Genomic DNA, 13,393 nt, shown 5'->3' on the forward strand with positions numbered 1-13,393 from the left:
TCGCACTTATTCTCTCCATGACTGTAGGCAATTCATTTGATTCTCTTGATCCTCCGTAAAATGAAAAAGCTCGGGCAGCTAGGTGGCTCAGAGTTCCAGCCTTGGAGTCAGGAGGACCTGAGTTCAAATCTGGCCTCAGATACTTAACACTTACTTAGCTGTGTGACCCTGAGCAAGTCACTTAACCCTGATTGCCTCACCAAAAAGCAAAAAATAAAATAAAATAAAATAAAATGAAATGAAAAAGCTGAACTAGATGACCTCCCTTCTTGCTCTGAGTTCTATGAGCTATTTGCCTATGAAATTCATTCTCCCAGTTCTGAAAATCCAATCTACCCCCAAAAGAAGATTTGTTACCATTCAGGAGATTTTAAAGATGGTGTCACAGGCTCTGAAGGCAGTTCCCAAAACAAATCCCAAAATTATTTGGGAAATGGGGTCCTTGGAGTAGCCAGTGGTCAGACTTCCAAAATGACTCAGGAATGCCTCTCCTTTAGATGGGAAAGTTCTGGTCATTTTTGTTCTATTATAGCTTCTCTGTGTTATGGGCCACTTTGTATGAATGATGTGCTAAATCAGCCCATCAACAAGTATTTATTAAGCACCTACGCCATACCAGGGACGATGCTAGACACAGGATATACAAGTACACAGAATGAAACAATCTCTACTTTCCTTGAACTTACATTCTAATGGGAGAGACAACTAGTGCGTATTATTTACTTATATATATGTGTGTATATATATATATATTCATGCACATATATAAAGCATAAAGTCAATAAATACAAATATATGCAAAATGGTTAAATACGAGATAGTTTAGGAAGAGAACTAGCAATTGAGGAGATTAAGGAATGACTTCCTGTAGAAGCTGGTTCTTGAGCTACATTTTAAAGGAAGAATGGAGACAGGAGATGGAATCTTATGTATTACAGAGAAAAGGCCAATTTGGCTGGATCACAGAATGCAGGAGTAGGAACAATGTCCAGTGAGTAAGATTTTGGGACATGGCCTGTGTGGCAATTTGTGGTGTGTTAGCGTGCATACACATTGTTCGTTTTTTAGTGAAGAGGTGAAAGGCAGAGAAAATAAATGCTTATTAATTGATAAAATTGAATAGGAAGCAAATTTAAAAATCCAAGTAAGAGGTGAATAGCTCCTAAAATAAGATGGTAGCTATGTGATTAGAGAAAAGGGGTCAAGATGTTATGCAGGTAGAAATGGCAACTGATTGAGAGAACTTTGGGAAACACACTGTGGATGATGAGCCAGCAAGAGAGACTGAGATGAAATAGGCAGATACAGTCCTAGAGGTAGGGTAGTGCCATGAAAACCCTGATGGGAGAGAGTATCCAGGAGGTAGTCAACAGTGTCAAATGTAGTATAGAGGTTTAAAAGGATCAGGACAGAGAAAAGGTCATTAGATTTAGCAATTAAGAGATCATTGGTATGAGTACACTTAGAAGTTTTCCCAGTAAGAATAAGAGTAAAGCAAGGATGCTCACTCTCCATGCTTTTATTTAATATAGTTCTAAAAATGGTAGTAGTAACAATAAAAAAGAGAAAGAAATTAAAGGCAAAGAAGAGACAAACCCTGCCCCACCCCTAACTTGTCCCTGTTTGCTGATAACTTTATGGTTTACTTAGAACATCCTAGGGAAATAGTGAAGAAACTAATTGAGACAAGTAATAGGTTGGGTTTTTTTTTTGGTTTTAGGCAGTTGGGGTTAAGTGACTTGCCCAGGGTCACACAGCTAGTAAGTGTCAAGTGTTTGGTCTGAAGCCAGATTTGAACCCAGGTCCTCCTGACTTCAGGGTTGGCACTCTATCCACTGCGCCATCTAGCTGCCCCAATAGTTTTTTTTAAATCAATATTTCAGGCTACAAAATAAATCCATAAAGAACAGTAGCATTTCTACAAAATTACAAAATCCAAAAGAGAACAAAGAAAAGGGAAATCTCATTCAAAATAATTACAAAATATTTAAAATATTTAGGAGTCAGCCTATCAAAGTAACATACTTGTATAGATTCAGTTGCAAAGTATTCCTTAAAGAAATAAAGAATAACTTAACTGGAAGAATACTTATGTTCTTGGGTCACACTGATGCAATAAAAATGACAATACAATCAAAGTTAATGGAGGAAAATTTGATTTTTGTTAATTGAAAAAATTATGTTTTTTTCAAAGGACTTAAGCAAATGTAGCAGGACCATATATTCTTTATACTTCCTATTCAGTTGTGGGAAAAAAGTGCTTTGCAAAACCTTTAAGCACTATATAAACATGAGCTATTATAGCAAGAGGAATACGCCTTTTTATAGAGCTTCTCGTCTAGATGGGAGAGAGTCTCAGCTATTCCTTTGAGTTTTTTCAAGGGGTACCTGAAGATGTTTCTGTTTCCTCTCAGTGATCTTCATTTGAATCTCCACCCAAGGATGGAAACTAATGCCCTATGGTAGCAGGCTGCCTTTATGTGTTTCCTTGAAAGTAGATTCATTTCCCTGGCTCCTAGCTCTATAAAACACATAATGTTGAACCTCATAATGCAACAATCCAGTCATTACAACCAGAGATAGGATGTTGTTGTTGTTGTTCAGTCATATCTTACACTTGGTGACCCCATTTGGAATTTTCTTGACAAAGATACTAGAGTCTTTTGCCTTTTCCTTCCCCAGCTCATTTTACAGATGAGGAAACTGAGGCAAATAGGGTTACACAGCTAATTGCCCAGGGTCACATGGCTAATAAGTGTCTGAGGCCAGATTTGAACTCAGTATGATGAGTCTTCATGATTCCAAGGCCAGTGCTCTATCCACTGTGCCACCTAGCTGCCCCTAGAAAGAAAACTAGTCAACTTCATATATCATATCACCAAGACAATTCACAAAGTCACATTTGACTTCAGCCTATGCTGTGAGCAGCTAGGTGACACAGTGGATAGAGTGCTGGGCCTGGAGTCAAGAAGACTCATCTCCCTGAGTTCAAATGTGGCCTCAAACGCTTATTAGCCGTGTGACCCTGAGCTAGGCACTTCACCCTTGTTTGCCTCAGTTTCCTCATCTGTAAAAATGAGCTAGAGAAGGAAATGGAAAGTGACTCCAGTATCTTTGCCAAGAAAACCTCAAATTGGGTCATGGAGAGTCAGGCATGACTGAAAAAAAAAAAAAAACAACTGAGCAATGTGCTGTGAGATTTTTTTTTTAACAGATAAATCTCTTAAATTTTATCTAACCCAGATTTCTCTTAAGTATAACTTTTGCCTTGAGTATGGAGCAACTACCAGTGAAGTAAGGCAGCCTGAGACGGAGTGCAGATGTTGCCACAGAGTCTCTGAGTACGTGATCTCTGTTTTCATAAGGCTGATTATCTGAGAGAGTTAGTGTGGCAGCAACTCTAGTGTAATTCAGGGATCAGAGATGATGCCACCATTCGGTTGTATTTTATTTCTGAAGTGGCTGCTGCAGCAAAATCAGGTTGGATCCCAAATTTTGTGAAAGCAGGGGGAAATCCCAATAGTATGTCTTAAGATATCCTAGAACTTAATTTCAGCTTGAATGAACTCTCTTCTTTCATAGCCATATCGCTAAACTGCCAAACTGGTTTAATTTCCCCCACCCCAACCCGTACTCCATTCAGGAATCCATTCAGTCATAAAAAACAAACAGCTCTCCATTGGTGGTCAGGGGGCTAGAATTCTAATCTTGACTTATTAGCCATGTAGCCCTAGGGGAGATTGCCCAACATTGGGCCTCAATGTCTTTCTTTAACAGAACCTGGAACATTCATAGTCTACTCAGCTGTTACAATCTCCCCTCCCCCCATCCTCCACCATGGGAGAGGCTGGAGACCTGACTGCTGGGAGAGCTGTGTTGGTGAGGAGTGAAGGTGTCTCAGAGACACAGCGCAACACACATAAACATTCTCTACCTTGTTCCACTCTGCTAACTACATGGTTTGGCGGAGCCCTTTTCATTTATCTACATAGCCCACCTTAGGGATGACATCAAAAAAGCTTGAGTCAGCCTCTGTCTAGTCTCTTCACCCCATTCTCTGTGGCTGTGCTTTTTGGGTTTGACTTTTTCACTGACAATATCTGGTTGGAGACAAGGCTGTAAGGGGAGAGGCTTGGGGACTCCGTTCTCTCTGTTGAGAACAAGAGCCCCCTAGAAATGGGCATTGATCCTTGGCCTCTGCATTTCTTTACTGTTCTTGATGATCTTGTGAGTTTCAAAAACGTCAAGAGAATGAGTAGCTGAAATTCCCAGAGCTGAAGTTTTATAACCAGTTCATCACTGTTGCCCAGAGTAGCAAGGACCTTTGGTAGGGACCTCTGGGACCCGGCTCAGATAATAGCCAACACAAGGACTCATCCAACAGTCATGTCGTATCTGCTTGTGTGGTGGGACCATTGTTCTATAGGAACTGAGCTAAGTTCAAACCTGTTTTCCTTTGAGACGTAGATAGGATAGGGGAGAATGTGTCCCTGAGGTATTGGGAGGAAGTATTTGTACTTGGAAATAAATCTTGTAAATAAATATCCTGATGTAGAAGCTAAATGGTGTTAAGTGGTTAAATGGAACACAAGTACTGGTATCTGGCAGTGGGGAGAGCGAAGCCAGTGGGGTCTCAAGCCAATGGCAATGCAGAAGAGACACCCTCTGGAATTTTACAACCTGGGTTTGAGGAGGAGATATAGTCACCTGACTCACTGATTGTAGCCAGAGAATACTCACTACCATCCTAATCTGTGAAATTCTAGAGATTGGACTATATGGTGTCAAAGTCCCTTTCAGCTCTGTGTATTCATTTCTCTCACAGTCTCCACCTTGAAGCCTTTCAATGATGTGGAACTTGCTACCTCATGTCTGTGGAAAGTTGAAACTATGAGGGAGTTCTTTGTTATATTGAGTTGAAATCTGTCTCCTTATGACTTCCACCCATTCATCTTAGTTCTGTTCCCTAAGGCACACAAGTCTACTAGTTCTATGAGGTAGTGCCACAGATATTGAAAGACAGAGATTATGCCCCACCTATGTCTTCTAGCTAGACTAAATAGAGCCCAAGAAAGCAAAATGTCCCCAGGATTATGACTGTTTTGTAGGTGGGTCCCACAAACAGTTTTTGATTGACACACCTGTTCATGGGTATTTGTGGATTCCAATCTCAGTGCTAGATATTCCCTTTGATTTCCTTTTCTCTAACTGTGACCCGTAGATCATCCATACACTAAACTCCATAGAAGCTCTTCTTTCTACCCCCTTTTATGGCCTCCTTGCCCAAAGCCTTGCAAACTACAATCTCTTGGGAGAATGCTGATAAATGGCCAACATAGTCTTTTTGGGGCAGAACTCTCCCAAAAAGGCCAAAAGCAAGGGCCAGATCTGGTCCAACATGTGGAGAAATCTTTCTTCTTTTCTATCTAGCAAAAGTGGCTTGCACAAGTTATTATGTAGATATGGTTGTAAATTTTCATAAAAATATATAACGGATGGGAACAATTTCTGAAGTTAAAGTTATTAGTAAGGAAATAGTCGTTCTTAACCAATGTTGTCCTCCCCTTTGGAGATTTTTATGACTGCCTCACTTGATGGATGACCCACATTTCCACATGAAACTCTGTTTTAACTCTGTCGCACACCTTGTGAAATGATTTAGCCGTGCTTGACATTTCCCTAGAGGAGCTGTGTCCTTCCTGCTGGCCAGACATATTGCCTCAAAATGGCTTCCAGTGTTGTAAACTGTAAAAGTTTCATTCTTGTCCATGGTCTTCTTTTCATAGCTCTCTGCATGCCCTAAAACTAGAGATATAAGGAGCAAAATTTAAAAGTTATCAATAGGCTAATGTACTGTTTAGAATAACACCACTTCATCTTGCCCTGTTGCAATCAAGACAGCAAATGTAGATAGACTTCAGTACTACAATGGCTCTGTAATTTCATCGATGTGGGTTCTCCTTCAAATGATACAGATTGCAACTCATCCATGCCTGCCCATCCTGTGTGACTCTCATTCATGGCACCTTATAAGTTTACTGAAGTGGATCTATGTGGTGTGCTAGATTGTTTGGACCTTATCTGTCAGCATGGAGAGCTCCAGTAGGAAAACTCACTTGTTCACAGACTTGCCAGAGCACTGAATGGTTAAATGACTTTGTCTGTAGTCCCACGGTTAATATAGGTCAGAGGTTGGACTTGAACCCAAGTCTTCATGACTCCAAGACCTACCTGCTCTTCATTTTGCCATACTATTTCTTTATATGTCTATATGAAACATAATTTCATTTTTTCCTTAGCTCTTTCTTGATTTCTCTCTAATTCATTTTTCTTTTGCCTTCTTCTGTTAGGTCCCTGCATGTCTGGATTCTTTTAATTCTTGAGACTTATGGTCTATGTTGACTGGCAGAATCCATAGGAGGTTAGTATGGAAGGTGAGATGGAGATGAGGATATTTGCTAATAAGGATGCCTTGTTGGTAAAGGAACAGCTAACTTGAAGGTTTAATAACCCTGGAAAGGGTTCTCCATTCCACCCTTGTTATTTATCGATTTAAAGCCAGGGAATGAACTGACCCTCACCTGGAAAAGATTAAAATAGATTTGCAACCACAGAGATCTATCCAGGGACTTTTTTCCCTCTGAGACTTGAATAAGTTAAAAAAATATGCCCTTCACTTAGATGGATTGGGTCCAGGTTTTCCCTAAAGAGTTGTGTTGAAACTGGAGACCCCCCAACTCAGACGGGCTAAGGGCCTTCATATCAAGTTCTTGTGTGTGGAATCAAGTTTCCCTGCTTTTAAACAGGCTTGAACAGTAAATGTTCGTTGGTTTGAATGAATTGAACCGAAAATGAGAAGAATCTGTGATCCCTTTTCTCTTTACTCCACCTCAGCGCCCCCCTCTCCAACCTGGAAGCTAACTAAGAATTTTGTAGTCCTGAACCTTAAATGATACTGAAGCAAAACAAAACAAAACTCAGTATAAACCAGCTCATACTGGTTTGAATCGGTGGTGGCTTGAGTCCCAGCCGAATTAAAACAACTTTGGTTATAACTAAACTGAATTTTTTTTTTTTACCATTTTGACTCTCTGAGTGTGTATCTCTCATGTATGTAGAACCATATAAAACAACATGAACTTTCAAACCACGAGCAAAACCTTTCTGTGGCCTGGGGGAGAGCCACCCTCAATGCAGCAACACATTTCTCAGGATATCTGAGTCACATTTATTATGGTCGGGCTTTTGTGGTCAAGTACAAATAGATATGATATCACATCAGTCAAGAACCTTTCTTTTCAGTCTAAGTTAATGATCCTGTGAATTGTTTCATGGCCAGGGTTAAAAATGCAAATCTCCACAGTCACTTCTGTGGGAGTAACTTGCTTCAAACTGTGGGCCCTCATTGTGGAATTCGAATTGGTGAGGGAAACTAGCTTTCTTGTGACAGATACCGTGTTGGCACCTGGTTTTGTCAGCATCTGGAAAGTATGTGGCTAGTCCCCAGTGTGAAAGAAGCCTCTGTTATTTGACTAGATAAGGGAATTGATTCAGGGAGTTTGCCTGCCCAGGCTGTGCCTGGAATTTGGATATTTAAATATGTGCATCTGAAAAGCCAGAATATTGTATGAGATCCACATGGCTTCTGGTGACCCTAGTAGATTATAAGCTTCTTAAGGGGAGGGACTATTTTGTTTTTGTCTTGATCCCTGGTATGGAGTAGGTGCTTAATAGATGTGTGTTGAATTGAATTGAATTGAATTGAGAGCCATTTTTTCTATTACTAACTGGCATTCAGAACTTGCATTTCTCCTACAGGGTATCTGAGTCTTAACAAAAGACGTCACAAAAGCAATGTTAAATGCCTGCTTATTGGAAAAGTAATGGTTTCCAGAACAAAAGGCTGCAGCTTGCAAATGAACAGAAATGGAATCCCATTTGAAAGGAGAATTTGCAACACTAGGTAGCAGCTGCCTGGTGAGTCTGTGGGGAATTTTGTTTTTCCAAGTTACAAATTAGAAGATGTTCTTCGGTTTAAAAAAAAAATTAGTTGGAGAGGTGAAGCACAAACCCCAAATGCAGAAGTCTGCCTGTGGCGTAATGAGAGACATTTGGAAACGATTCCTTGCAGCACAGTGTTCCTGGTGGGTAAAGAAGGCCCCTTGAACTTTTAGAATTGCATTCAATTGCACAGAGTACGTTTTTCAAGGTTAACAAGACTGTCGGGCATATATCATGTATGATAACCAGATTCTGGTTTTCCTGGTCCTCTGTCGCTGCTTCTTCCTTAGTGGTGAGTCATTACAGCCTCTCAGGTCATCACAGATGGTCTCCATACATCATCAGGACTGGAATCTGTCACTTCTGACTGGCCATCCTTTCAAAGACCGTGATCAGTGGTAGAGAGCTTAGCAATCTTAACAGAGCTGACTTGCTTAGCTTTTAGTCACTTTGTGCTGATTAGACAGTATATTTAATGTTCTTGGACGTTCATTTGAATGCTATTTAAGTGTTCCTGTTTGATAAGGTGTTAAGTGCCCCAAAGGGAGAATCAACAGCTCTCAGACCTTTCTAGTCCTCACCGTGCACGTGGGTGGTTGGTGACGTAAAATGTACTAAGTTGTTTTCAGTCCAATTCATCAAACATTTATTGAATGTCTGCTGTGTGCCAGGCACTGTGCCAGGGCTGGAGAGACAAAGACTAAAACCAATCCTACCCCCCACCTCTCCTCCTTCAAAAAGCTTATACTACATGAGGCCAGTTCTAGAAGTCCTTCAGAGAGTGGTGATTGTTTAAGAATTCATTTATCCATTTGGTTAATCTTAGAACCTCATTTAATTTGTTCTCTCTGCAGTGATGCAGAGAAGTATATCAGAGGAAAGAAATCCTCTTTAGCTATTAAGAAGCAAACTAAAACCTAGAGGCCCGAAAATTCAGCACAGAGTCGGGGTGGGGGCAGGAAGAATAGGAGGAAAAAAGGCCTGTTCTATTTTCTAGAGGCTTGAGAAGCCCCTGATGTATCTATCGTCTATCTATATTGAGTGATTAACAGCATTCAGCGTGTTTTTGTGATAGTTGGGCCTGGATATCAGGGTTTAAAATGAAAATGCCAATTGACCCTTGACAGAGAGCAAGGGGAAAAATTCTGATTTGTGGAGACTGCCATGAGTACATATTAAAATGCATGTTAAAATAATGATCACTTTGCTGTAGTTCATCAGAAAAAAATATTTTAATCCCTGGTTAATTACTGCTGAATTACTGTCAAAGACATTCTGTAATCCTAATGAAATAATAAGAGCTGGGATCATCCAGCTAATGAGAACTTTGACTAATTAGGAAAATCCCACAAAAATAATTTCCACTTAATGATGATGGACTTATTTTCACTTATCAAGAGATGGTGTTTTCAGGCAAGTTAATAGAGAAACCCTGTTTTAAAATGACAATGGGATTGATTTCTTCTTAGTACCTTCTGTAGTCCTCAGGATAAATGATAACAAAAATGCAATATCCCTTGAAGGGAGAATTGATAAGTTTCCTTACCAAACATATCGATTTTTATATATTTGGGGTTGACCTCAGAGAAGAAACTGAAACGCTATTAACATGGAAGGGAAATGTATACAAAAACCTAACTATGTCCAAGACCTGTGTATATCTGTGGTTGCCAAGTCTTGCTGAGACTTTCTCCCTAATACCTCTTATATTCTCTTTTCTTTATTTGCACAGCCACTTTCCTAATTCAAGACCTCATCACTTCTTCCATCGATTACTGTAATAGCCTCTTTGATCTTTCCACCTCCAATCTCTTTCCTTTCTAATACATCATCATTTATGCAGCTGCCAAAATCATCTTCTTAAGATACCCATCTGACCATGCCACTCCCCTGCTCAGAACCATTTAGTGGTTCTCTATTGCTTCTTGACTAAAATACAGACTCTTCATTCTGGCACTGAAGACCTTTCATAATCTACCTTAAGCTTACCTTTACAAACTCATTACACATTACTCACCTTCAAGCACTCTGTATTCCAGATCAATTATCGTATTTGCTATGTCCTAGACTTGGACCATGCTTTCACACGGGCTACTACCCATGCCTGGAATATACAGCTTCCTTGTCTGAATTATTATTAGTAATATTATTATTACTATTTCATTCTTGTCTTTATGCTCACTGAAGATTACCTAGAAATGAGCCTAGAACAAGTAACTCGTATTGTTCTTTTATGTTTAATATTCATCAAACTATTGTGCATGTGCATGAAATGTTTGATTTTTCTAATTTACGTAAGTGTTGAGATAAAAATTCATCTTCTCTATACTCCCTGAAAATACCTTTAGGGAAATGCCACTAGCAAAGAGGATGATGGGAATGAGGCACGCACACACACACACACACACACACACACACACACACACACACACACATATACTTTTGTTTTTCTCGTTTAAAATTTTTTTTTTTCCTGCTAGGTCTCTGTAGTTTGAAACTTTTCTGTTTCATATAGTTTGGAGATTATGAGTATTCAGTATGACACCATCTATTAAGAACATTGTTCTTACATTTTTGTGGGCATATGTTATAATCAGGTGATCATGGACAATATTTTTGTATGTAATTCTAATTCTAGGACAGTTTATTTTCTGATTTCTCAAAGGTATTTGGAAGTTTGAATTTCTCTACTGGTATTGTCATCTATTCATGAGGCATTTTAATTTTCTAGAGTATGATTCTGACTACCTAACCATGTCTTTCTAGGTATTATGTAGGTGCTATATTTTTGCAACCTTCAGTAGTGCGTTGTACAGCTTCTTGTGTTTCTTTATAAAGTCTACATCAATCTATATAGGTCCAAGATGCTAAAAATATCAATTTTCTTAAAAGTTCTATGTATACCAAAACATTTATAGCAGCGTTGTGTATGTACATACGTACGTGCATGCACGTGTGTATGCATGCCTGTGCGTGTATGTGTTAGCAAAGAACTGAAAGCAAAATGGATGCCCACAATTTGGTGAATGCCTAAATAAGTTGTGACATGTGGATGTAGTGCTGTATTTCTGTACTTTAAGAATTCACAAGCATAATAAATATAGAGAAGCATGCAAAGACTTATATGAACTGGTACAAAGTAAGAAAATACAAAGGAACAATATATACAATGATGATTATGGTGTAAAGGGAAAGAACGACAATCACAAAACAGTGGAAACTGAATGTTATGAAATTATGAGGAACATGCTCAGTCCCAAAGAAGACTCACCTTACTCTAGATTTTTTTTCTCTGTATTGATTGATTTTGCTGATTATTTTCTCTCTTTTTAAAAATTTTTTATTCTAAGGGATAGTTCTCTGGGAGAGCAGAGGGGAAGGGACACTAGGGAAATCTAACTGAGGGGAAAACAAAAGATGAAAGTAAAAATCTATTTTATAAAAGGAAAAACTGTCATTTTGGGAAGCAGTGACAAATCTTGTATTGCTGTCGTGAACCCTTCGTTTCTCTCTAAGCAAACCTGCTTGAAAACACCATTTGTTTGATACTTTATCTGTTGTTGGTTGAGCTCATGGGAATATTGCCCTTTGGTTCTTTTCTTTTACCATTTCACGGGCTCCATCCAATGGCCAGCCAGTATCAGTTACATTTACTAGATCAAGTGACACTTGTCTGTTATTAAATATGCTATAGCTTTGTGGATTTAAGTCTGTTCAAGAGGTTTTTCTGCAAATTTTTAAAAGGTTGGGAATAGAGATAGGGAATCTGCCATTCTTCTTTCTCTATTTTGAAAAGGGAGTGGTGTTATTATTAATATGAAAATGAAAGCTGCTATATTTATAGCACTTTACATAAAGGTAGCAGTGGTTTACTAAGGGAATACTCAATTTCTTTAAAAAAAAAAGCCTCATTAGATCCTGAGGAACACCAATACCCAGTGATCATTTTTAAAGGTAGCATGTGGGGGAGGCAGAGCCAAGATGGCAGATTAGGGGCAGTCACCCAGCTGAACTCTCCCAACATTCCTCTCCAAACAACTTTAAAATAACGCCTCAAATTCAGTTTTGGAAAGCAGAGCTAAAAAAAAGTTGGGATGAGATATTTTTCTGGCCTAAGAAGACATAAGAGGAGGCAGAAATCTATAACACCGAGGGAGAGGTATGGTGGGGGTCCAGAGCTCACACACAAAGCAACAGCAACAGTAGCCACATTAGCAGCAGCAGCTACTTTGAGAACTCAGCCCAGAGATGGTGAGGGAGGCGGTGTCAGACAATTGTTCACCAAGAAATTACAGGGGATCCTTTGCTGATGCTGATACAGCTGGTGCTGATTGGTAATTCTGTTGTCTATACACAATTCTGGGTTATAGTTCAGGGCTAAGAGGAGTGTTGGTGGTCAGTCACAAGGGAGAAGGGGCCTTGGTCACAGCACCATAGCAAAGAGGAGTACTAGCATATTGCAAGGAAGCCATTCCTTGATAAAGACCAGAGTACAGACCAGGAAAGCAGTGATCACATCTCTCCTAGGATCACAGGACCACCTTGGAAGCACAGAAATCTTGCAGACCCCCAGAACAAGCTCTGAAAAAAGCAGCACAAAAAAGCCTGAAGATTAGGAGAGTGCCTGCCCAACCCCAAATGAGTAGAGCCCCAGTGTTAACATAAAGTTCAAAGTCAAGAAAATATGCTGAAAAAATAAACAACAAAAAGAGAACTTGACTAGAAAAAAGCTACCGTGATGACAGGTAAGACCAACACATAAACTTAGAAGACAGCAATGTGAAAAGTTATCAAAAAAAGCCTCAAAGAAAAAAAAAATTGCTAATTGGACCCAAGCCCAACAAGAATTCCTGGAACACATGTAACAAAGAGATAAGAGAAGTAGACAAAAAATTGGGAAAATAAATGACAGTGATATAATAAAGTTATGAAAAAAAGAATGAACAGCTTGGTAAAAGATGTACAAAAGATACTGAAGAAAATGACACCTTAAGAAACAGAATTGACCTAATGTTAGAAGAAGGACAAACATTTACTGAAGAAAAGAACTCCTTTAAAAGCAGAATTGGCCAAATGGAAAAAGAGGTACAAAAGCTCACTGAAGAAAATAGTTCCTTAGAAATCAGATTTGGACAAATGTAAGCTAAGACTCTCTGAGACATCAAGAAACGATCAAACAGAGTCAAAAGAATTTTAAAAATAAAAGAAAATGTGAAATATCTCATTGGAAAAACAACTGAACTGGAAAGATCAAGGAGAGATAATTTAAGAATTATTGAGGGCAGCTAGGTGGTGCGGTGGATAGAGCACCGGCTCTGAAGTCAGGAGGACCTGAGTTCAAATCTGGCCTCCGACATATAACACTGACTAGCTGTGTGACCCTGGGCAAGTC

Source organism: Phascolarctos cinereus, unplaced genomic scaffold (genome assembly GCF_003287225.1).
Source record: "Phascolarctos cinereus isolate Bilbo 61053 unplaced genomic scaffold, phaCin_HiC Scaffold_8;HRSCAF=390, whole genome shotgun sequence".
Lineage (NCBI taxonomy): Eukaryota > Metazoa > Chordata > Mammalia > Diprotodontia > Phascolarctidae > Phascolarctos > Phascolarctos cinereus.